The following is a 23,707-nucleotide window of genomic DNA, read 5'->3' as shown; positions in this document are numbered from 1 at the left end:
CCCTCAGTGCTACAGCAAAGCAACTGGAGGGAAATAAATGAGAAAGGGCAAGCACATGGTCAGGCTTTTTGCAAGGCTGACAATCCAGAGACTCAGCCCAGGGACCAGGTCTTGCCTCATGCCGAAGGCCATGGAGGCAAGCACAGGGGAAGGCATTTCACTAGCCAGGCTTCCTGGCTGCTGCGGTTTCCCTGCTGGCTTCAGTTGGAGCCTCCTGAGCTGAGAACAAAGGCGTCACACGTGCCGTTAACCCCACAGTCTCTCCTAGCATTCAAATGGCTGCCTCTGCACCCTGGAGGAATAGAGACACTCAGCCCTTCCTTTCCCTTTGCACAGCGGGGGACAACTGTGAGGGCCAAGTCTCTGGCGGGTGTTCAAGGAGCAGCTGAGGGCCCTGCTCTGGGACCCACTGCAACAGAGGCTGGAGAACAGCCTTGGCCCAGAGAACAGCCTCAAAAGACACCACGGACTAAGCACAGCAAACATCCCTGCTTTTGGGGTCAGAGGGCTCCTGCTGCCCCACAGGCATCCCCAATGTCCACTACAGCGGCAGTGCTGCTACCACTGACCAGCAATCACAGAACAGCTGCCCTCTCATGGCTTTGCATACACACTATTGTTCCCATCTCCGCTTCAGGGCTCTCTACAGCTGCCTGTGACCTAATTCTAAGGAGCGGGAGAATGGAAGAGCCACCATGAATGCCAGTATTTGCCTTTACAAGCTCCAGGGTGGCATAAACATGAACCAACGGTGTTAACTAAATCTGATGAGAAGCAGCAGCCCCAATACATGTGGCATGTAGCCAGCTGTTAAAGCAAGTCATGCGGAGAGCAAGTGTAATTGTACTCTGCATTAGGATGTCAGGAGTAGTCCAAAAAAAAAATCTGAAGCTGTTCTCAGGGCCTGGTGAAGGAATTCCAGATTTCTAACAGTCACTGCTGAACAGCACTTATGCACACCCCAAAGCTGTCCCAAGGGGAAGCCAAAGTTTCAGCCTGTCTTCTTTACCAGGAGCATAGGCGTTATCATCGGAGAGGCCCTGGACCTCCGCAATATTCTTTGACAGACGGAACAGGGGTCTGCGCACAGTCAGAAGACCATGCTTCCCACCACCAACATGTTGTTGATGTAACAACATCAAAGGTCCCAAGGCGAATAATTCGGACTCCCTGAAAACAAGAAGGAAGAGAAGAAGGAGGAGGCTCTTAGGTGGACAGGCTGGTGACTTGTCAGGGCATGGGGATGGTGCTCGGTGCCTTTCCCTACTCCTGGAAAGCTTTGGAGAAGCCTTGCAAAAGGTCTTGTGAAGACCTTTCCGGAGGTTTTCACCCCCCTCCTCTTCACCCTCTCAAAAATACAAGTAAAAGCAGAGAAGTCATCCCTTTAATACATAAGACCCAGAAGAAGGGCTTCCTGGCGAGGCCCAGGAGGGCAGACCCACCTGGTTCAGCATCAGCTGCCGTACAATGTAGTCAGACACACCTTCCCAGACAGCAAGGGTCTCTGGAAAAGAAGGGAAAGACACGTCATGCTCTGGGTGAGCCAGCTCACAACCATTCAGCACATGCCTAACCAAGGAGAGGCGGAGGGCAGGCATCATCAAACAGCACCCCCTCCCCAAACTAACCCCATTCCTCACAGGGGCCGTCAGGCTAGAACCTGTCCTGTGACCCCAGCCGAGGTCTGGACCTGAAACAGAGCCATTAGGGCATGGAGATCATGCTACCGGACATCCACAGTGTGTCTCCCAGATCAATGCTTGCTCTGCCAGGCTGGAGGTACAAGGAGATCCAGTGGGAAGGACTAGAGGCAGTGGCTGGGCTCCTGGACAGAAAGCCCCACTGAGCTGAGGAAAAGTGCAAGGGTTCATTTCAAGCACGGCAGTTTCCTGCAGCCTCTCCAGAGCCCAGCAGGAGCTGCAGGACCCCTCAGCCTTCTTCACACAGCTCTCCTTTCCTGACAAATGCAGCTCTCACGCGGTGAGCCCCTCCCTAGGGATATTGGCAATGGATTTCCACCCCAGCGAGAGGATGCTGCTGTGCCCGTGGGAGTCCGGGGGCTCAGGGCATCCCCTGGAGGCTCCCCTGTGGGGCCAGCTTCCCCATACGGCATCCCTGCACACGCAGGCTCTGCACGGCCACCCAAGCAGCTCCACCTCCTTCCCACACCAGGATCTCAGGTGGGTGATCCCCACTGTGAGGCCAGCAGCGACCCTCGGGGCAGGGACTTCTGCCTGGGGTGCCCCAGGACAGCAGGGGCAGCATCAGGGCCAGGAGCCAGGAGTCCTGGTGCCCACACTGGCATCTGAGCCAAAAGGCACCATCAGTCAGACCATCAGACCATCCAGCTTCCCCCTGGCCCCAGGGTTTCCACAGCCATGTTCAGAGTTAATGAGCTCTGCGACAGCTCCTGGGAATGAGCTCCTGAAGTCTTTACCCTGGGTGGGAGTGTTGGCACCCTCTGCCCACGCCGTGTCCCGTGGCCGGCGTCCCAGAGCTCCATCTTTGTCCTCCTCGCCCTGTATCAACCTCACAGTAGGAGGTGACAAGAAAACAGCTCCTCTCCTCCTCCTCCTCCTCCACACTTCACCACAGCCCCACGCTGCCTTGGCCTCCCCGCCACTGAGGCTCAGCGGCTCCTGGCAGCAGAGCGGTGCCGAGAGCAGCCCCAGCGTCTGGGCTCCCTCGGGCTCACCGGGTCATTCCCCTAGGCAGAGAGGGGCTGCGTGGGGCAGGGCTGCTCACAGCTCCCGCTCACCCCCAGAATGCTTCCCCAGAGGATTCTCAGGAGGAAGCTCAAGGCAGGGACAACACCAAAGGCAAGGAGCTTCCCTGAGTCTGTGCTTTCAGCTCCCTGCTGTTGGGCTGGGGGCAAGGGAAAAGGAGCTGCCAAGCCTGGGCAAGAGCCAGAGACTCCCAAGGCCACGCAGAGACCAGCAGGTCTGCAAGGAAGCTCAGGAAGTGCCTTCCTGCACTCTCTGCCCATGCACAGCACCAGCAGCACCTCTGCTGGCCCCATCCGGCTATCTCCCAGCTGCTCCACAGCACCTGCCAACATGCAGATAGCCTTTGACGCTGCCCCACTGCCGGGGGGGGTGTCCGTGGGGCAAAGCCAAGTGCATGGGGGGGGTCTGCGATGGGGGCTGGGAGCCAACGCTCCCCTAGGTAGACGTCACCTGCAGACACTCGACTGTCTCTGTGGAGGGGTCCTGAGGGGCTGCGAGCGCCCTCCAGCCGGGCACAGCCCTCACCACGGGGATGGCGCTGAGGAACGGCCACTGCTGCGGGAGGGGCTGCCAGGAGAAGGGGCGCAAATGCTGGGGGCTCCCGCGGGCCAGAGATGGCCCAGGCCAGGCCAAGCCTTCCTCAGAAGCTGCTGGCATCACAGAGGAGAGTCTGGCCCCATCCTCTTGACACCCTCCCTTCACATACTTGAACACGTTGATCACAACCCTTCTCAGTCTTCTCTCCTCCAGCCTCTACAGGCCCGCTCTCGCAGCCTTTCTTCACAGGAGACATGCTCCAGGCAGCCCCTCATCCTCTTTGTAGCCCTCCGCTGGACTCTCTCCAGTAGCGCCATGTCTCTCTTGTCCTGCGGAGCCCAGAATTGGACACAGTACTCCAGGTGAGGCCTCACCAGGGCTGAGGAGAGGGCGAGGATCACCTCCCTCCACCTGCTGGCAACGCTCTCCCTAATGCACCCACCCCAGGATCCCATTGGCCTTCTTGGCCACAAGGGCACACTGCTGCCTCATGCTTCACTTGCTGTCCACCAGCACTCCCAGCTCCTTCTCTCCAGAGATCCTTTCCAGCAGGTCACCCCCCAACCTGTCCTGGGCCATGGAGTTCGTCCTCCCTAGGTGCAGGACCCTGCACTTGCCCTTGTTGAACTTCAGGAGGGTCCTCTCCACCCAACTCTCCAACCTGTCCATGCCCCTCTGAATGGCAGCACAGCCTTCTGCTGTGTCACCACTAGCTACAGGCCTCCCACTAGACTCTGCACCACTGACCACAACCCTCGGAGCTCGGCCATCCAGCCAGTTCTCAACCCACCTCCCTGGCCACTCGGCCAACCCACACTCCCTGAGTTTACCCTAGGAGGAAGGGATGCGAGGCAGTGTCCAAGGCCTTGTTGAAGTCCAGGCAGACAACACCCACTGCTCTGCCCTCATCTCCCCAGCCAGTCATCCCCTCCGAGAAGACCGTCAGGTTGGTCCAGCATGAGGTCCCTTTGGTGAGTCCACGCTGACTACTCCTGACCACCTCCTTGTCCCCCTCTACACCAGCGCCCATGCTCTGCCATGGCCCCGCCCCTCCCCTCTCTGCCCCCCCACCCCTCCTCGCCCCCCCCACACTGCGCACGCGCACTGCCGCCCCCTGCCTGTCCCTCCTGCAGGTCCCGCCCCGGGAGGCCCCGCCCCCTCCGGAGCGAATGGGGGAGCGTGGGGTGGGCGGGGCGGGGGCGCTGGAGGCGTCACTTCCGGCGCGGGGGGGGGCTGTGTGGGCGTGGCCGCCGGCCCTGGTGCCGCTGTGGAGGCCGGGGAGAAGCAGCGGAGCCAAAATGGTTGTTGCCGGCTGCTGCGCCGGGAGCCCCGAGCGCCGCCGCCGCCGCCGCCTGTGGTGCGCTGGCGGTGCGGGAGCCGGCGGGGTCCCGGGGGCTGGGGCGGAGCGGGGAGCGCGGGGGCCCCGCTCTGGCCGGCGGCCCCGGGGCGGCGGGAGTTGTCCTCCGGGGGAGCCTGCGCGGGAGAGGGAGACGCTGCGGCCGGGAGCTGCTGCCGGCTGCCGTGGCCAGGGACGGGCAGGAAAGAGGGCTGTGCAAAGGGCAGGGCCTGAGCGCCTGCCTGCCTGTGCAGGGCTCTAGCGCCTGTTGGACAGCCTCCTTGTTGCGCTGCCCTTGCTAAGGAGGAAAGTCAAAGGTGGGGCACAAACGGGCTCTGCCCTCGCTAGACCGAGGAGAGGGATGCGAGCACCCCCTGGCGTGGAGAGCGTTTTCAGGAGGTTTTCCGGCTGGAGCCCGGGTTTCCTCTTGGTTTCCAATATTCCTCAGCACCAGTGTCCTTGTTCCTTTCTCCCAGGCCCTTGGTTAAACCTCCGGTGTCAAGACCGAGCGTAACCCTCTCCGGGAGGTGTGCATTGCTGTGGGGGGAGCTAAGCATAGATGGATTTTTCCTTGCTTCTGCCTTGCGTCCATGCATGTTCGCGGGCTCTGGCTGCTGTAGAAAGTCCAGTTTTCCCCTTTCCTTCCCCAAATTGTGAAGAGAAAATGGATCTTCCTGTGTCATCAAGGTACTTCTCATCCCCCAAGCGTTTGACAAAGGGCCGAACGAGGCTCTCACGGACGGTGAGCGCTCTCCAAAAACTGGAGCAGGGCGTGCTTCTGTTCAAGAGCGGGTGTTGTTCCCACAGCCAGGTACTGAAACTCTATTTCTCCCTGCAGGTCACCTGGAGGCGGTTGAATTGTACTTAGCCTCTGCTGGACGGCTGATGCTGGCAAGCAGTGCCTGGAGGCAGCTCGACTGAAACTTGTGTTGTGCTAAAGGTTCAACTGGAGGACACAGCAATGTGTTGCCTGCTTGAGTTTGGCCTTCTGAAAAAACAGAATACGCAGAATGAGAAGATGTTTTTATGGGAGAAGATTTTTTGTCCAGGGGTGATAGTACAGGCTGGCTTTGGGAGCAAAAGCGTGGAGAAGAAGGGATTTTTGGTGAAGAAAGCCTGACGAAGCCTTCCAGTGTTTCCTTGTCGTTTTGAAAGCAGCTAGAAGAGACCTGAGAAAGTGCTTTCAGTCTGTGCTGCTGTAGCAGAACTCTTTGCAAGACTCCAGCTTTGTTTCAGCTGGCAAAATGTTTCAGCTGACTGTTGCCTTCTGCCTAGTGCGGAAGTGTGCAGCTGAGACTTGTGGAAAGACCTGGTTCCTGAGCCCTGCTTTAGCAGCAGGTGATTAAAGTGGGAGGCTGTGAGTTGCTTTTCTGTCTTTTATTGTGTGTGCTACGTGGACTTTTCTTTTCCTGGAGCTTGCAGTAAGGAGTGAGGTACATGTTTGCTTCTGAGGGTAGATGGCTTAGTACTCTTTAGGCTGTTGCTTTCCTTGAGGAGGAGGCAAGCTTGGCGTCTAGGTGGGGGTACTTTCTTGCCAGTAAAGCCCCCAGCCGTTGGGTGCTAGAAGGGAGTGTTACTGGAAGGCATGTGAGAAAGAGGCCAGAGATGGTGTGGTGGGCGAAGTAGCTGTGTGTGAGCGGTGTGTTGCCCGGGCGAGGTGTGGGGGGTGTTGCTGAGCTGCTGCAGCGGTGGCAGTAGCTGCGCTGGAGGGATCTTCCTGTGTTTCTGTCGGAGGTGATGGGTGAGGTGCTTGGAGGGGAGGACTTTGGGACGTGAAAGGTAACGTTGGGAGTGTGGGCCCTGTGCAGGGAAGTCAGTGTCTGAGAGGCTGCTCTGTGGCTGCCCAAGGCTGTTCTGCCTGTTCTTTCCTCAGCATCGAGCCACATGTGGAGGAGCCTGGCCAGCCTTGAGCAAGGAAGAGAAAACCCAGAGTTCCACCTTATTCAGGTAATGAATAAGGCGCACCTTATTGTTCTGAGGTGTCACGTACCTTGGAAAACTCTGGTTCTTCTACTGAAGCGTTGTTAGGGTTGTGAGGGTTTTCATGCATTCTTTTCTCTTTGGGAGTGTCTGTGTGTCCAGGGGCCTGAGGAGGTATGGTGGGGGCTAGCCCCAGGCAGGACAGTATGTGTGCTGAGTGAATAGGCACTATTTCTCCTGCCAGCAGTAGAGATGCCCAAGTCAGTAGACTCCAGGCATTGTTTTCTGGTTGTGTGCCTCTACCCATGGGCAGCAGCGAGAGCATTTCAGCTGGCAGGCTCAAATCTTTTGGTCGAGGAAGTCTAAATCAGCCAGAGCATTTCTGCTATGTTATGCAGAGAACTGACTTTATCCCCACACAAAGGGGCCAGAGGGTGACCTTTGTGTTCGATAAGTAGCCATAGGCATTAGCTAGACGTGTCACTTGAATTTGGATTTCAGTTCATTGCTGCATCACTCTGCTAAATCAAAAGTCCCGTGTAACATCAAATGTCTTCAAAATAAGCTTTTCTCTTCAACATGACACTCTCCGTATGTGTGGAATATCTGAAAGAACCTGGTCAGTGAGTACTGGACTCTGACGTAAAGGAGCAGCAAGACTCAGGGCACTGCCTGCAGGCGCCAGGATGAGATGAGCGACTCCAAAGTGAAAGACAGTTGGGAATCAGAGGACAGCTGAGAGCTGCCAGTGGGGAGGAATCTTGAGAGCCCTTGACACAGTCAGTCTGTGGCTGCAGGGCACTGCTGCGCTGGTTCCCGGAGGGTTCTTCTAAAGGCAGCACCTTGCACAGCTGAGAGGGGCTGTCAGGGTGGCTCTCGGAGCTTCTCCTGTGTGGAGCAGGGGGTGCTTTAGATCAGGGATGCCCAGCCACACCGTCTCAGGGACAGGGCATGACGGTTACCTTCTGCCGGGGATGGTGCAGGGGTGTGAAGCCAGGGAGTGCGCCCAGGTCTGCACGGGCTGTAATTCAGAGCAGTGTGCCTGCATGCCAGGGTGCTGTGTGCATCAGGACCATGCCTTGCAGGTGGGCAAGGAGCCCTCAGGCTCTTGCCACGCTGTGGGAGAGGCGCTAGCCTCTCAGAGGACTGGGAGGAGGAGGCACAGATCCCTTGCAAAGTGAAGGTGCTGCTGACATGTGCCTGGGGCCAGGGCCATGGAACCTGCTAGGCCCTCTCCCAGCTGCTGGGAAGGCACTACAGAAGCAGACAAATCCCAGGGAAAAAACCTTCCGCATGTTCCTGGGAGTCAATGGAAGGGTCACTTCTGTTTGAGAACATGAGAGGGCAGCAGCAGGGAGGTGGCTGGGGTTTGTGCTTGTGAGAGGACTTCTGCCTGAGTAGCGGACAGGCCAGCAGCAGGAGCAGCATCAGCTAAGCCGCTGTGAGGTCCCTTCAGTCTGAGCAGCTGATCAGCAGGGAGAGGGCTGGGAAATTGCTTGTGGGGACACTTCTGTCTCTGTAGATGAGAGGCCAGAAATGCGCTGGCCTTGCAGGGCTGTTCCCTGCTGGGCTGGGGCACTCCGGGGAGGCCTGAGCCGCTCCCAGGTGGTGCTGGGCAGGGGGCTTGTGTGGGCTCCCACTGCCATGGATCCAGCAGGCTGCCTGGAGTCCACTGAGTAGACTCAGCACTGAGTTCACGCAAGCAGGGGTTTGGTTGGTTTGGTTGGGATTGTCTTTTCACACTGAAATAGAGACTGCTGTTACACTTAAAAACAAGATTTATCAGCTTGTTCTGATGAACCGCACACCACACGCAGCCGTGACAACACAGCTCATGCAGTTGGGTGGTGACTCTGTTCACTTGTGTGGGGACAAGTGCTCTGTCATTATATATATAGATATAGATATAGATATAGATATAGATATAGATATAGATATAGATATAGATATATAGATATGTATATACACACATACACATGTATATATATGTTTGTACATAGACATATATAGACACTATATGTATGGTGTCTAGGAACTACAGAAGGCATTCCTGATGATCAGCTGTTTTTATTCTTAGGAGAATAGGGCTTTTCACCATTGCAGAAATAGCCTCAGGCAAGTCAGGGGATTCAGGGGTGCTTTGTGCAGACTGTTTGTAGAGTCTCCTTAGTTGGGCGGTAGGATGGAGTTTTAAGCAAATAGCGTGTTGCCATTAAATCGAAAAATGCAAGATAAGGCATTCCAGCCCTAATTTAGAAGCTGTACTAGTGCAAGTGAGGCATGTGGACTATTCAGGGGAGTAAACTCATCTCTCTTGTCTTTCCGACAGGATAAACCATATCATAACAGAGGATGCACTGCATAGTGATGAAGAATCACCTTCAGGGTTTGAAGATGAGTTATCTCATCAGATGCCCGGTAGACGAAACAGGTAAATGTCTGGGTCCTTTGGATTCCAACTCTTGAGAGTGCTGGGTCTTTGTAAACAGTCCTTGCTGTTGTCAGCGTGAGGAGATGTAGAGGAGGGAGTAAAGACAAGTTTGTCAGGGAGGGAGGGTTATCTCAATACATGCACGAAGTAAGCGCAAAGATAAATCTAGGTACGAAAGTTCCAGGAAAGTACATTGCTATTGTGGATCAAATGGAAGGACCCAGCTGCCTTTTCCTGCACATAAAAGATCCACAGACTATTGGGAGCCATTGATTTAATCCAGGGTATTGCTTCAGTAACTCAAGCCCAAAGAAATGTGCTGTCTGTCCTTTTAGATAAAAAACCTATACAGATTTGTGTAGCCCTCTTTGCCCTTCCCACTTCCAGCATTGTTAAAACAGCAGTGAATTATGTAGTGGGAATAACATTGCACAATTGCATGTGTTTCGATCCCCCCCCTTTTTTCCCTAAAAAGGCTACTCTGCTCCCGGCATCACGAAAATGAGTGTCTGGGTGGTGAAGAAATCCCGGCGGGTGCGTGCTGAGGGAGAAAGTTGTACTTCTCCCCCGGATCAGTCACCTGAGCCCTAGTCCCTGCATGCATTTGGCTGGCCAGTGGCCATGCGTTATGTGAGAACCATCACTTGCCTAGACAACATAGTGGGGAACCAGCGGACATGGTGGGGCTTGGCAGGATTGCTTAGGGGAGGTGTGGTACGAGTCAGCCAGAAAATGGGCTGTGGTAGTCTTCCTGATCCCAGAAGAGCTTATGACCTGCTGGAGGATGGAGACTATTAACAACAACAAAAGTGGCGGGGAAGGGGGAAAGAGAAGAAAAGATTAACATCTCTGTCTTCCTTGCTAACTTTATTTGTAAACCTCTTTTTTTGCAATTGCTGTTGTTGAAATGCTGGTTGCCAGCCAGCGTGGTCCAGGGCAGGGCTCTAAACAGCTGGAGAGCCAGGCTACAGGCCAAGGTCTCCTTTGGAGCCTGCAGCGAGACGTGCTTGGGAAAAGTTGGCAGTTCATACCCTGGGCCTGTCAGGTCTGCTTGTTAACACCACATCCCCACCACCTGTCGGGGCTCTGCTTGGGCCTTTGGAGGAGCTTGTTGGAAGTTGTGGAGGCTTTGTGGGGACCCCCGAGGAACTAGACAGTGCTTGCTGCTAGCAGGAAAGGAGAGCTAGGCAAGGACAACTGCAGGAGGCCTTAACTTCTCCTGGGAAGTTGTAGCTAGGTGTGGCTGCTGCTAACGAGCAGCACCTGGGTTGCCCCTGAGGAGAGGGAGTTGGGGCTTTTGATCCAGGTGGCACCACCTTGATTGGGTGGGTCAAGCACCCTGTGAGTCACTGCTAGGCAGAGGCCTCTAGAAGAGCCAGGCCTAGAGCACAGTGAACAGAGGCAGCAGTTTGTGCAGGAGGTGCTTTCCATTTCTGGTAGTGGTGTGTGCTTCCTCAGGTGTGGTCATGACATGCTGCAGAGCACCTTCCCCAGTGGCTGCTGGAGGTGCTGCATCACCTGTGTCTGAAGCTTCATCCCAGACAGACCCTCTGAGAGCAGATGCAGCTGTAGAGGTGTCAGGCTGCAGGGAGTGCCTAGGGCCTCTCTGTGAGGCCTGGGCTGACAATCAGCTCTCCTGCAGAAGGTGTGCTCTGGTTGATCAGTTGTATTGGCAGGTAAAGGAGTCAGTCAGGGAGGAAGTCAGTAGGCTGCGTAGCATCCAAGAAGATGAGTAAGAGATAGACAGGGTATTCTCGGAGACTGTGCAGCTCCAGGAGTCCCCACCCCGCACTGCAATGGAGTTGCTGGAGGGCTCTGCACCGTGTGAAACAGTACATCATAACACTGTTGAAGAAGGCTGGAAAGTGGTCACTTCTTGTAGCAGGAGAAAGGCTCTTGCTCCCCCTCAAGACTTGCCTTTGAGGAACAAGTTTAGTGCCCTGCAGGCTGAGGAGGAGCTGGGCATGACTTCAAGGGAAGCTCCTGGCCTGACAGACCCCGTGCCATGTGGGAACACCTGGAAGAAGCGGCGAGTAATTGTTGTGGGTGACTCCCTGCTGCAGGGGACAGAGGCACCTATCTGCCGACCAGACCTCTTGTCTAGAGAGGTTTGCTGCCTGCCAGGGGCTCGAATAAGAGATGTCATGGAAAGACTGCCAAGGATCTTCTTACACCTCTCCTGAGAAGCCTGCATGCTTGATTGGCTCTCTGAAATGCCTGTACACCGATGCAGGCAGCAAGGGGAATAAGCAGGAAGCATTAGAGCTCTTGTGGGGTTGCAGGGCCATGGTCTCGTTGCAGTTACAGAAACATGGTGGGATAGCTCACATGACTGGAATGCTGTCATGGATGGCTCTGTGCTTTTTCAGAAAGACAGGCCAGGAAGGCGAGGTGGTGGAGTTGGTCTTCATGTGAGGGAGCAACTAGAATGTGTGGAGCTCTGCCTGGGGGTGGCTGAAGAGCAAGTTGAGAGCGTATGGGTCAGGATTAAAGGGCAGGCTAGCATGGGTGACACGGTGGTGGGGGTTTACTGCAGGCCACCTGATCAGGAAGAGGAAGTTGATGAGGCCTTCTAGAGAGAGCTGGAAGTAGCCTCACGATCACAGGCCCTGGTTCTCCTGGGAGGCTTCAACCACCCTGACATCTGCCGGGAAGAGAGCACAGCTAGGCACAAACAGTCGAGGAGGTTCCTGCAGAGCACTGAGGATAACTTCTTGACCCAGGTGGTAGAGACGCCAACAAGGAGAGGTGTGCTGCTAGACCTTGTCAAAGACAAAGAAAGTCTGGTTGGAAATGTGAAGGTTGGGGGCAGCCTTGGCTGCAGTGCCCAGGAGATGGTGGAGTTCAGGATGCTGTGAGGAGGGAGCAGGGCAATAAGTAAGACCACAACGCTGGACTTGAGGAGAGCTAACTTTGGCCTCTTGAGGGACCTACTTGGAGGACTCTCATGGAGTAGGGCCCTAGAAGGAAGGTGGGTCCAGGAGAGCTGGTTAATAGTCAAGTATCACTTCCTCCAGGCTCAAGAGCAGTGCATGCCTCTGAGTAAGAAGTCCAGCAAAGGGGGCAGGAGAGCTGCCTGGCTGAGCAAGGAACTCCTGGCAAAACTCCCAACAGAAGAAGGCAGTCTACAGAATGTGGCAAAGGGGACAGGCCACTTGGGAGGAATATAGGGATACAGAGAAGGCAGAGTTGCTGAATGCCTTCTTTGCTTCAGTCTTTACTGCTAAGGCCAGCCCTGGGGAATTCCAGACCCTGGGGACAGGAGAGGAAGTCTGGAGAAAGGAAGACTCTCCCTTGGTCGAGGAGGATCGGGTTAGAGATCATTTGTGCAAACCTGACATCCACGGGCCCCAATGGGATGCAGCCATGAAGGCTGAGGGAGCTGGCAGATGTTATTACTAGGCCGCTCTCCATCATCTTGGAAAGGTCCTGGAGATCAGGAGAGGTGCCTGAGGACTGGAAGAAAGCCAGTGTCACCCCAGGCTTCCAAAAGGGCAAGAAGGAGGAGGCAGGAAACTACAGGCCTGTCAGCCTGCCCTCCATCCCTGGAAAGGTGATGGAACAGCTCCTCCTGGAGGTCATCACTAAGCATGTGGAGGACAAGAAGGTGATCAGGAGTAGTCAGCATGGACTCACCAAAGGGAAATCATGCTGGACCAATCTGATAGCCTTCTCGGAGGGGATGACTGGCTGGGGAGATGAGGGCAGAGCAGTGGGTGTTGTCTGCCCGGACTTCAGCAAGGCCTTGGACACTGCCTCGCATCCCTTCCTCCTAGGTAAACTCAGGGAGTGTGGGTTGGCTGAGTGGCCAGGGAGGTGGGTTGAGAACTGGCTGGATGGCCGAGCTCCGAGGGTTGTGGTCAGTGGAGCAGAGTCTAGTGGGAGGCCTGTAGCTAGCGGTGTCCCCCAGGGTCAGTACTGGGTCCGGTCTTGTTCAACGTATTCATCGATGACCTGGATGAAGGGACAGAGTGCACTCTTAGGAAGTTTGCTGATGAGACTGAAGTGAGAGGAGTGGCTGACACAGCAGAAGGCTGTGCTGCCATTCAGCAGGACGTGGACAGGCTGGAGAGCTGGGTGGAGAGGACCCTCCTGAAGTTCAACAAGGGCAAGTGCAGGGTCCTGCACCTAGGGAGGACGAACTCCATGGCCCAGGACAGGTTGGGGGGTGACCTGCTGGAAAGGATCTCTGGAGAGAAGGAGCTGGGAGTGCTGGTGGACAGCAAGTGAAGCATGAGGCAGCAGTGTGCCCTTGTGGCCAAGAAGGCCAATGGGATCCTGGGGTGGGTGCATTAGGGAGAGCGTTGCCAGCAGGTGGAGGGAGGTGATCCTCGCCCTCTCCTCAGCCCTGGTGAGGCCTCACCTGGAGTACTGTGTCCAATTCTGGGCTCCGCAGGACAAGAGAGACATGGCGCTACTGGAGAGAGTCCAGCGGAGGGCTACAAAGAGGATGAGGGGCTGCCTGGAGCATGTCTCCTGTGAAGAAAGGCTGCGAGAGCTGGCCTGCAGAGCTTGGAGGAGAGAAGACCGAGAGGGGATCTCATCAATGCGTACAAGTATGTGAAGGGAGGGTGTCAAGAGGACGGGGCCAGACTCTTCACTGTGGTGCCCAGCAACAGGACAAGAGGCAATGGGCACAAACTGAACCACAGGAAGTTCCATCTGAACAGGAGGAAAAACTTCTTGATGGGGAAGGGTGACGGAGCACTGGCACAGGTTGCCCAGAGAGGCTGTGGGAGCACTGGCACAGGTTGCCCAGAGAGGCTGTGCAGTCTCCTTCCCTGGAGATATTCAAAACCCTCCTGGATGCGATCCTGGGCCATGGGCTCTAGAGGACCCTGCTTGAGCAGGGGGGTTGCACTGGATGATCTCCCGAGGTCCCTTCCAACCTTGGCCATTCGGTGATTCTGTGATTCTTTACTCTCATAGGATTAATTGACTCAGGTGAGGAAGGTGGGATTGGTGGTTAAGGAGGTGGCCTGGTTTTAATGTGCTGCCTGTTATTTCTGCCTTAATATCCACGTTTTCTTTTGGATTGAATGACCTCAAGTAAGGATGTTGCGCATGACCGTATTTTCTGCTCCAAATTGAAAGTCAGGATGTTGCTGGCAGCTCAGGGAGCTGGAAGATGCTGCTCATAAACCTCTCTGCATGGCAAGAACTCCTGCTGACCTTAGTGGGATTCAGACCGTGGGTTTCATTGCCTCGGAAGACTCTGTAGCTCCCAGGAGATGGCTCTGCATCAGCCTGACTGCAGGTCATGCACTTTTTCTGGCCTCCTTTTGTTATAATGGGGTAACGCAACCAAAGTTTCTTTGCGGCAAGAAAGGTGTTTCTTTTCTTTCATTTAACTTGAGGGGAACAGTTACAGTACACTTGTCGATTAATATGAACATTTCCTTTAGCTGGGTACGTTTACCAAACATAACCAGTCCGACAGCCTGTCATGCTGCACTGTAGGTGCTATAAAGCATTTCAACTCTCAGAAGCCTTCTCTGTCTACAGCCGTCTCTTTGTCTCAAGGAGCCGGATAAAGCACCAATAGGCTTAGTGATGTTTTGTTCCTTTTTACTTTTAGGCAGGCAATCTGTGCTGTTGTTTGGCAGCATCTGGACCTTTAGGAGAAGCACCTGAGAGCTGTGAAAGTGCGGACAGACCTGTTAGGTGGCTGGATGCTCCTCTGTCACATAAGAGGATTATCTCTAGTTGCCTGGTGTGAGGGCTGCCTCTGTGGTCATCTCCCAAGAATGTCTAGTTACTGCTAGCACTTTCCACCTGGGGACCAGGACTGTGTGAGTCTTGAGGATGTGATCAGATGCAGAGAGAAATGCATCCCGTGAAAGAGTGCTTGCTGCTTTGTTCATGAGGTAGAGGCTGGTCTGCTTATGTGCTTGAGGTATCATGTGGAGGCAATGGCTTGTGGTCTGCCCGAGCAAGGAACGTGGTCCAAAGGAGCCTCTGGAAAGGAGAGAGCAGGCTGTGAGCTGGGGAGCTCTTCAGAGAGCTTGAAGGCTGGTCACCTCCTCTAAAATTAACTTTGAAACTGTGATTCATAGCCAGGCTTCTTTGACAGGGCCTGCCCTCACCTTGTCTGACTGCGTTGTGCTGCTTGTGCTCCAGGCTGACTTGGGCACAAGCCCACCCTGAACTGAAAACTCGGCAGTCCCGGGGGTGTAGCAGTGCACCCAGGCTCACCCCCCTTGCTGAAGGGCTCGGCTTCTTTTCTCAAGCACACCCCGAGCCGCTGTGAGGCTCCTGAGGAGTGACCTTGCATCTCAGGAGCTCTGAAGTCAGGCAGAGGTTAAGGTCTGCTTCTGTTTGTGCAGCTAGGTCTTGAATGTAATCAAAGCAGAAATTGTACTTTCGTGTTAAGCAACGGGTTTGTCTTGGTAGGTGTGTTCTGACACTTAGTGCTGTGTGGTTGCTGCACAGTTTTCAGCTGACATCCTGTTTACATGTGCTCCCGTGTGTTAGTTTGCAGAGATCCATAGTTATGAGCTCCACAGCAGCCTCTTCTACATGCCTCAAGGTTCTCATACCAACTTCCTTGTCACCAGCATCTGGGAAGGCCAGAGGACAGCACCAACTGTCACTTATACTCCCCATGCCCACGTAGGCTGGGAGGATATGGGAGTCTCATTGAAAGCTCCGCTTACAACATTATTGCAGAGCAGTGCAGCACAGGCACCAGTTGTGTTGCTTGCAACTCCAGGCATATGGCTCCGTAGATACTATTGAGTTTCGTTTCATTTGCCTTTCCCACTTTCATTTTCATTTCTGTGCCCTTGAAGCACCTGGGTGCTGTGCTGTCCCAAGCAACCGGATGCTGTGGTCACTAGGGCACCCTACCGGCATCTCGTACAGTTTGCTTAGGCAGAAAACAATCCTGACAACTTGTGTCTAAACTGTTTTCTGAGTCAAGAGATTGCCTTGGAGCCAGCCTTGCCCACGTTCCCCCACACAGAGGCTTATTAGGCAGATCTACAAATTTCCCTAGGAGAATCACTCCAGGGACTTTGAGGTGGCTATTTATAGCCTGACTTCAGTGTATGCAGGCGTGTCACGTACAAGGCAGTCAGGATGGGTGCACTAAAAGCCTGCCTGCCGACAGTTTGCCACTGCCAAGTGTAGTGGTTACAGTTTTCAGAAGAGAAATCGATTGAGCGTTTCCATGCCTTGACTACAGTGTCAGCTCTTTCTTCATAAAGGCCAAAGCTTTACAGATTAGGAAGCTAAATTCCATCTTGTGTTTCAGTGACTTTAGGAAGACAGCTACCTTGATTTCTGTCAGCACGCTTCCGTCGACATACAGCCTTGACTTTCCAGCCTGCTGAGAGCTGGCATTAAAGGAAGGTGTTGACAAGATGAAACAAGTTACTCTCCAGCTGATGATGTTTTCCTGACTATGGAAGCAAAATTCCTGACTGGATACTGTTTCCATCAAATGCTTTGAAAGTGCATAACTTGGATACTGCTGGTAAACTCCTTCTAAGGCTGAATACTGAAATTCCAGTGTGTCAACAGTTCCTGGCATCAAAGCAGGTCCATCTTCTCACAGACGGCTCGAGTAGTTCAAGGCTAAGGCCCCAGGTCAGGGGTCAGTGCTGGCCCTGGAAACAGTCCTCCCTTTCGTCAGGATCGGAGAAGCCTTGTCGCTCTCTGATGTCCAGGAGCCAGGGTGCCAAGTTCCCGCCTTATTTTTTCAGAGAGGATGAGAAAAAAAACGGATTTGGGATATAATAGTTAACATTGGCCTCCTCAAAGAGTTCAAAGCCCTCCAGCCCAAGTAGCACTGCCTCAAACCCTGACACCTTTGAGCCTCTACCTGAAGCCTTTCTTGCAGCTCCTTCAAATAGCATGACTAATGCTGTCCTGCTATGTGAAACCTTGCCGCTTCTCCGCAAACTAGTGCTGCTCCCACGCAGTCCATCTGCCTCCTCCCATTTCCACTTCATGTCTTCAGCAGCTCACTAAACTCAGCCCACTAGTCAGTCCTCACCCATGTATCTGATCTATCTCCAGATGGACAGGCAGGAGGACTTGACAGGAAAGCCTGCCATTCCTTCCTAAAAGGATGTCAGTTCCTGGATTTGGTCTCCCCACATTTTTCACAATAGCTGAAGAGAAAGTCTACAGCTGGCAGCAAGAAAAAGGTTTTCTGCATGGCCAGATAACCACTTAAATCTCAACTAGAAAAGCTAGCCTGCTGTTTTCTAGGAGAGAATTTCAAAGCAGCAAATCCTGTGAAGGTTTTTGTTTCATTGTTTTCAGCAATGTTTACGTTGTTGAAACCAAAGAACTTAAACCCGTAGTTCATCCTACTGTGGGTTGAGTTTTGCTGACCCAGGATGCATACAGCTAATCGTTAAATCTACAGATAGCACTCCCATCAAGGAAACAGCTGGTCTTTCAAGCAACAAATGACAAGTGACTTCCACTAGATAAACCTGGCCTGCTTAGAAACCACTCAAGCTGGCATGTACAGAGAACACACAGACAACAGCCTCCCCAAACCCGCCTTTTTAAACCAGAAGACTGGTTTTAGGGAGTCTGCTCCCCTTTTTTATTACAGCAGACACTAAGCCTTCAAGCCTGACAAGGCATTGTTTATATTTGGAATCCACGTACGTTTGGCATTTTATCCATTCTTAAGAAACTTCTTTTTTTCTACTCCTAGAAAAGCTCAGTCCTGACAGACGTTTTGCAAGCGCACAAATGTATTGATTCCTCAGGTCTCTTCTCCTGCAAACAGGTGAGTCAGCATTTGTAGTTCTAACACAGCCTCCATTGCCTTGGATGTCACACTTTGAATCTGTCACCAGACTTCCGGATAAAGCAATGGAAGAATGACCATTTCTCTTCTAAAAGCTGAAATTTGGTCAAAGAGACCACCCACACCATCAAAGTGTACCTCAAGATGAATTCCACACAAGCCATGTGTCAAAGAAAGGTAAAGAAACTCCATCATTGTCTCCATACGTTTTCTGCTATGGGGGCTTTCTTTCTGAATAACCTACTGTAAAGCAGAGGCACCGTGGGATTTTACATTAGAATCTTTGGAGTTTGCTCCTAACCCCTCCAAAGAAATCTAACTGCGCTTGAAGAGTCCGTTCTAAAAGAGAGCCCGCTTAAAGCCATCAGTGCCAACAGATTAAATGTTATGCCAGTGGATTAAACACTGCCCCCATTTAGATTCCATAGGAGAGCAGGGAGGGGAACCCTTCACAGTCAGGCAGCTGCTCCTCGTCTTCAGTAATTTCCTCCCTCCCCTGTTCTCTAATGACACTCACCTTCTGGAAGCTCTGTTAGGGCTCTGCTTCCTATGCCTCTGAAAATGTTCCTCATCATTAGAGGAGGAGGATGGGGAAGTACTGTTGTAGAGTTCATCTTTCCATCTGAAAGCATTGGAAAGGCAACAACAAAAACAAGGTTAAGAACACACTAAGTCCTGCCAAGACTCAAGGGAGCGCTCTCAGAATGTCCTGTGAGAGCTATGAATTTTCCAGTCCGTTTTATTCCTCAGGCATGTGATTTCAAAAAGCATTACGAGTTTTCCCTTGTGAGAGCAAAATTCAGTCTTTCTTGGGAAGGGGAAATGTTGAACTATGACTTCTCTGTGCCTCTGCCTTGGTTTTCCTCACAGTTTGCCTCTTTGCCACAGGTAGAGCAGGCAGTGGTGCATGGAGCTTGGAAAGCAGATGCAGATCTATTCAAAGGCAGCACCAGCTGGGTCTAGCAGCCTGCCAGTGGAAAGGCGTGCCTGGACATAAGTTCTCAGTCTTCTTTAACGTCATGGCAGGCTACAAAATAGATGGCGTAAAAAAACAAGTGACAATAGAGATTATCTGATGCCATACATAACGCTGAAGTACTGACCGAGCTGCATACCCAGTTCTGCCTGTAAGCTAACAGTTGGTTCCAGCTTCTTTATTGACCCTAAGGACAGATGAGCTGCTCTGAATTTGCCATAGAAACAAGAACTGAGTTCCACCTCTGAGTCAAATGAAAAAGTTTTCATGAACCCTTTCTGAATCGTGAGACGGAAGAGACTAAGAACACTGGAAAACTTCTACACAGACTCTTCTGCTAAGTCTAACTAAATTACCTCCCTGGTTTCCGAAATCCTTGGCTATCCTTGACGATTAAATAGTCTGATGAAGATTTTGAGAAGCGGCTTGTGGCTTCAAGTGCAGAACAAAAGGATTTCAGGTACAGAATCTCAGCCAACACTTCCTGAATCATGTCATGCCTGACCTCAGGCGTTGCATTTTTTGAAATCACTAGCTCTTGGAAGGTATTCTGTCTCCCAAGAAAAAGATCTTGCTTCCTTTGTACCTTCACACTGTCACAGTTACCATACTACAATGATTCTGTAATTACCACCCATGTGAAAATCCTTTAAAGCATTTTGGGGTGTTGTGACTGACACTACGACTGATAAAGAAGAACGATCGTTAGCCATACGCTTACCGATTAGGTCTTTTGCAGCAAAGGCTTCATGACTGGGCACTTCTCAATGTGCACGTTTGTGTGACTGGAGAAGACCAGCCTGCACACAATATCTTACTTTGTCTGAAAGCAAAGAATTCAGAAGAGTGTTACAAGCGCCTTCAAGATAAATCAGGTTAGCCGTGAGGCAGAACATGCGAGGTGTTTCACCCATCTCTTTTTGGACCACAGGGACGTTTCAAGTGTCTTTTATCAATGCACAAGTCAAGTGGACTACACACAGGCCTGCTTTTTCAGGAGGACTAAAAGTCACCCCAGAGAGAGCGAGGAAGCTGGTTTGGGTACTGTTCTTTGAGGGATACCCAGGCCATTGTTTTAACTCTGTGTGGAGAGCTTTAACTGAAAGCCGGGAAGTTTGATATGGGAACAGTAAAACTCAGTCGGTAACTCTTTGGTAAAAGTAGTGCAGTGAAATGGAAACGGTATTACCCAGCGCAGACTCCGAGTAGGAAAAGAAGCTGAATTATAGAGAGTAGGCCTGTGGAAGTCACACTCTAGCAGTTAGCATTACATCTGCAGTAGACCTCTGATACCCTTTAGACACAGACCAGTGTATCTAAAAAAAGGAAAACAGCAAGGAGTAGGCCAAGTGACAAAGAAATACAGCGTGTGCAGAGACCTGCATCTAGCAAAACCAGGGAACTTGACTTGCAGAATGACAGCAAGAAATTTAAAGAAAAGTAGCGTGGGTGTTCATATGCTTTTCCTTCCTGAAATTATATCCTGCTTGTACACAAGAAATCAGCCCTTCACAGGAATTGCGCATGTAACCTACTTTCCAAGGGAGCTTGACAGCATTCAACAGTTTTCCTTGGTCTAAGCTCTTAGGGCATTCAAGAATCTTTGCCATTTTCTGCTTCTCAGTCTTAGCTTTCTTCTGATGACGCGATAATTACACTACGCAGACCAACATGCAACTGTTTAAATACTATTGGAAAGTATATCAAATCCAAAATGCACCATACAGGCACCTATGGGTTTTACTCTTGTCATCATGCCAAGGACACGCTAGACCTGGCAACCTGCAAAACCTCAAGAACAATATGGGCAAGACGCATTCCAGCAACTAGAAATCAGCACGGAGGAGCACGCATAGCGATTTGTCACTAGCCTCAGTGATAACAACGGACAAAACACCTTCCCCTTGCTTAGACAAGATTCAACTGCTGGGAAAGCAGTTATTTCTTGAAGTTATTCCTTGATATTCTGAGAAAATGTGTCCAGGAATTTTTTTCTTACTCTAGCGTGGTAATAAGTCTTGTAATCGAGTTACAAGGCTGAGCTCTGCCCCAGATGACATGAGCAACAACAGGCAAGTTCCCAACTGGAACATTCCCCAATGAGAAAAAACATACCCAATGCATGCAGGACAAGTTTATGCCATTAGTTTCTGTAAAGTACCTGGAAAGTCTTCCACCAAGATGTTTACATTCAGATTACCTCCTGACAATTCTTGCTGGGCTCCTCAAAACCCATGTCAGGCTACTGCTATAGTGAGAGCAGGGCTTATCATTCAGAGTAGGACTATCCATTGCCTTGTATGCCCACCTGCCAACAGCCAGCTGTTGCCTTTTCTGTTCTGCTAGGTTGTAAGCATTTGGGAAAGGCACTGATTTCTTCTGCTGACTCTCTGTCCTGAGCTTACGAGCAGGGCCCTGGAGTCCATGACTGTGGTCTGTAAGCTCTGTGGCGATAGACAAATGTGAAGAGAGAAAAATATCCAGCAGTTCAGCTCGTTTCCACTGTTTAAGGTAAGGCTTTGGGTCAGAAGCCAGTAAAGAAAATTGAAAGCCAGAACTAACCTACACTGCCCTCTTCATTGTTCGCAATTTCACAATGTCACCCCCAGATTTTTCAGTTTCTTTCTCGTTCTTTCCTCCTCGGGTTTTCCTAATTAAAAGAGACAAGAAGGATCAGGCACAAACATGCAGCAAATCTGACAGGTGCACTCCCTGGACCACTTTGCAGACCCTCTTGCTGGGGGTAACTGCCTGCAGGTGTAGGGGATGCATTATGGGATTCCAGGAAGAACATCCTAAAATGGAGTGAGCCTTAATGGGGGATGTTTTGGAGGAGGCCCAAAGGCTGTGAAAGGGAGGGATCAAACTGGTTTGGGGAGGAACAAATGTGGAGAAGCAGAGGGGGAAAAGGGATACAAGGGGCAGAGAGCTTCTGACCAGGTGCCTGGTCAGCAAGCTTCTCTAGCCATGCCCTGGGCCTGATAACTGCAGCCTGTCCTGTCTTCTTCTTAAATCCCTTTTCCAACTCTTCTCCAGGGCGAGGAAACTCTCTACGCTGCGCGCATGTGTGTCTATGGAGGTCCAAGTGGCGGCCACTGGTGAAGGGGCCAGCGGTCACTGGGGCATGTGAGCTGAGGGTGCTCGCAACTGGAGAGAGCGAGTGTGTGCATTTGGTGTGCGTGTGTATGTCAGTGTGTGGCATCACTAGCCAACATCAAGCTGGACAAGCCAGCGAGGAGGAGATGAGGTTTGGGAGCGAAGTCTTGGAGCAGCCCTAATTCTGGGCTGGATACTGGAGAGACCAGAGGCTCTGAGAGTAGGCTACTGGAGGGACCAGGGGCTCCAAGCCAGCAACCGGAGAGACTGTGCGGTCTGGGGGACAGCTGCTGGAAAGGCCATTGTGCTGGCCTTTTGTATGGGTATGTCTTGGGGAATGAGTGCCTAACAGGCCTTAATGGCCCTGACCAGCCTCACCTGCAGCCTCCACCCATACCCTCTGCCCATGGTGCCAGGGCATCACTGAAGACCAGCCCTGGACCTTCAGTCCCTGCCTGAGTGATGGTGTAGGAGGACTGGTCTCCAGCACAGCTGCAGCCATGTCCATGCCTGGCCATGGACCCTGAGAATCTGCACTCTGACCTGCAGACTGATTTCCAAGCCAGGCCTTGGACCTGCCTCCTCACAATGGATTTGCCCCACAATCACTGGACTGTGTCTGACACTGGTCACCCTCAACACACCTGAGGACTGACTTCTCGGCTTGACTGTGGACATGCCACATCACCACACACTTTCCTGATGGTCTGGATCCTTGCTTGAACCTGCACAGCATCCCCGCGCCTGCCCATATTTGCCTCGCTTGGGTACTTGGGGGGTGGGCCCTGGCTGGTGAGGCCCCTGCCCTGCCAGCTGGGTTACTGCCTTTGGCTCTCCATTCCTGTGGGAGCAGCTGGCCCTCACTGCTCCCCGACAGTGAGACCTCTGGGAGACTAGGGCTCGAGGGCCCATTACTGCATAGTCTGAGCGTCTAAGGCCAGTTCCTGGTGTGATTGAGTGTGTAGGTGCGAGGGGACCTCCACCTGAACCCCACAACTGGAGTGGGGCTGTGGGTCTCTGGGGTTCACATGCCCAGAAACCAGTGACTGGGGAGACCAGGGGATCTAGGGCTGAGTGACTCAGTGGACCTGCCTGTCTAAGGCCAGACCTGGGTGGATCCATATCAATAGCTGTTTTTTTCCACTCATGGGCTTTCATCCTGATCAGTCGGAGAAAGGAACAGGATCTGGCCCGTGGCTGTGTTAGTGTTTGTGGGAGTGCTGTGTTTTCTGTGTTGATCTGTGTGGTCAGTGATAACTGAATGGAGGGTGTGTAGGTGTGCTTGTCTGCCTATTGGGAAAACAGGCTCAGCCTCGCTACTGCCTAGGCATGGAGACATGGAGCTGTGGCAGCCTCGCTTCCATTGGGCTGTTGGACTCAGTGTCTCCTACCTGAGTGCACCTACAAGGCTGAGTGGAGGCAAGCTCATGTGGGAGCTGCCACTGCTGCTCTCACTGCTGGCCTCCCTCTGTAGCACTGGCGCTGAAAAGCATCTGCCTAGAGGGGTATTATCCCAGCTGCTCAACTCCTCCTAAAAAGGCCAAAGGAAGATGGTTGGTGCCTCTTCCGAGCAGGGGCGACCAGCCTTTTGCTTGCCTTGGATTTCCCTGCGGGAAAGGGGAAGAGCTGTTAAATGCCACGGGCTACCCCACAGGCCTCTGTATGGCCACTGCAGCATACACAGCTCTGTCTGGATCACCTCTCCTTTCAGCTAGGAAGCTCAGGAGCAAGTGCAAGCCAGATCCTGGAGTGGGGAATCGAGGTCTCTGGGGGCTGCAGGGGCTCTCCCCCAGGGACCCCCCACCAAGGTAAACCCTGTCCCAGGGCCAGCACTGAACAGCCCAGGGACTGGCTAAGGCCCAGAGGGCAGAAGTGACATTCCCCAGACTTGTCTGCCAGCAGTGCGCTGCAG

General features: G+C 52.8%; 1 long non-coding RNA gene across 1 annotated transcript; it reads right to left on the bottom strand.

Annotated features, from left to right (window-relative positions):
• Window positions 1-18,241: 18,241 nt before the first annotated feature.
• LOC138064891 (uncharacterized) lies at window positions 18,242-21,155 on the bottom strand. Its single transcript, XR_011138138.1, has 3 exons — window positions 21,008-21,155; window positions 19,421-19,522; window positions 18,242-18,345 (listed from the first exon to the last, which is right to left on the bottom strand). It is a non-coding gene; the product is annotated as an uncharacterized lncRNA (long non-coding RNA).
• Between the last annotated feature and the right edge of the window lie 2,552 nt (window positions 21,156-23,707).

The sequence above is a fragment of the Struthio camelus genome, unplaced genomic scaffold (assembly GCF_040807025.1).
Source record: "Struthio camelus isolate bStrCam1 unplaced genomic scaffold, bStrCam1.hap1 HAP1_SCAFFOLD_33, whole genome shotgun sequence".
Lineage (NCBI taxonomy): Eukaryota > Metazoa > Chordata > Aves > Struthioniformes > Struthionidae > Struthio > Struthio camelus.
The sequence above is the reverse complement of the archived record's forward strand: the minus strand, read 5'-3'. Positions and strand labels throughout refer to the sequence as shown.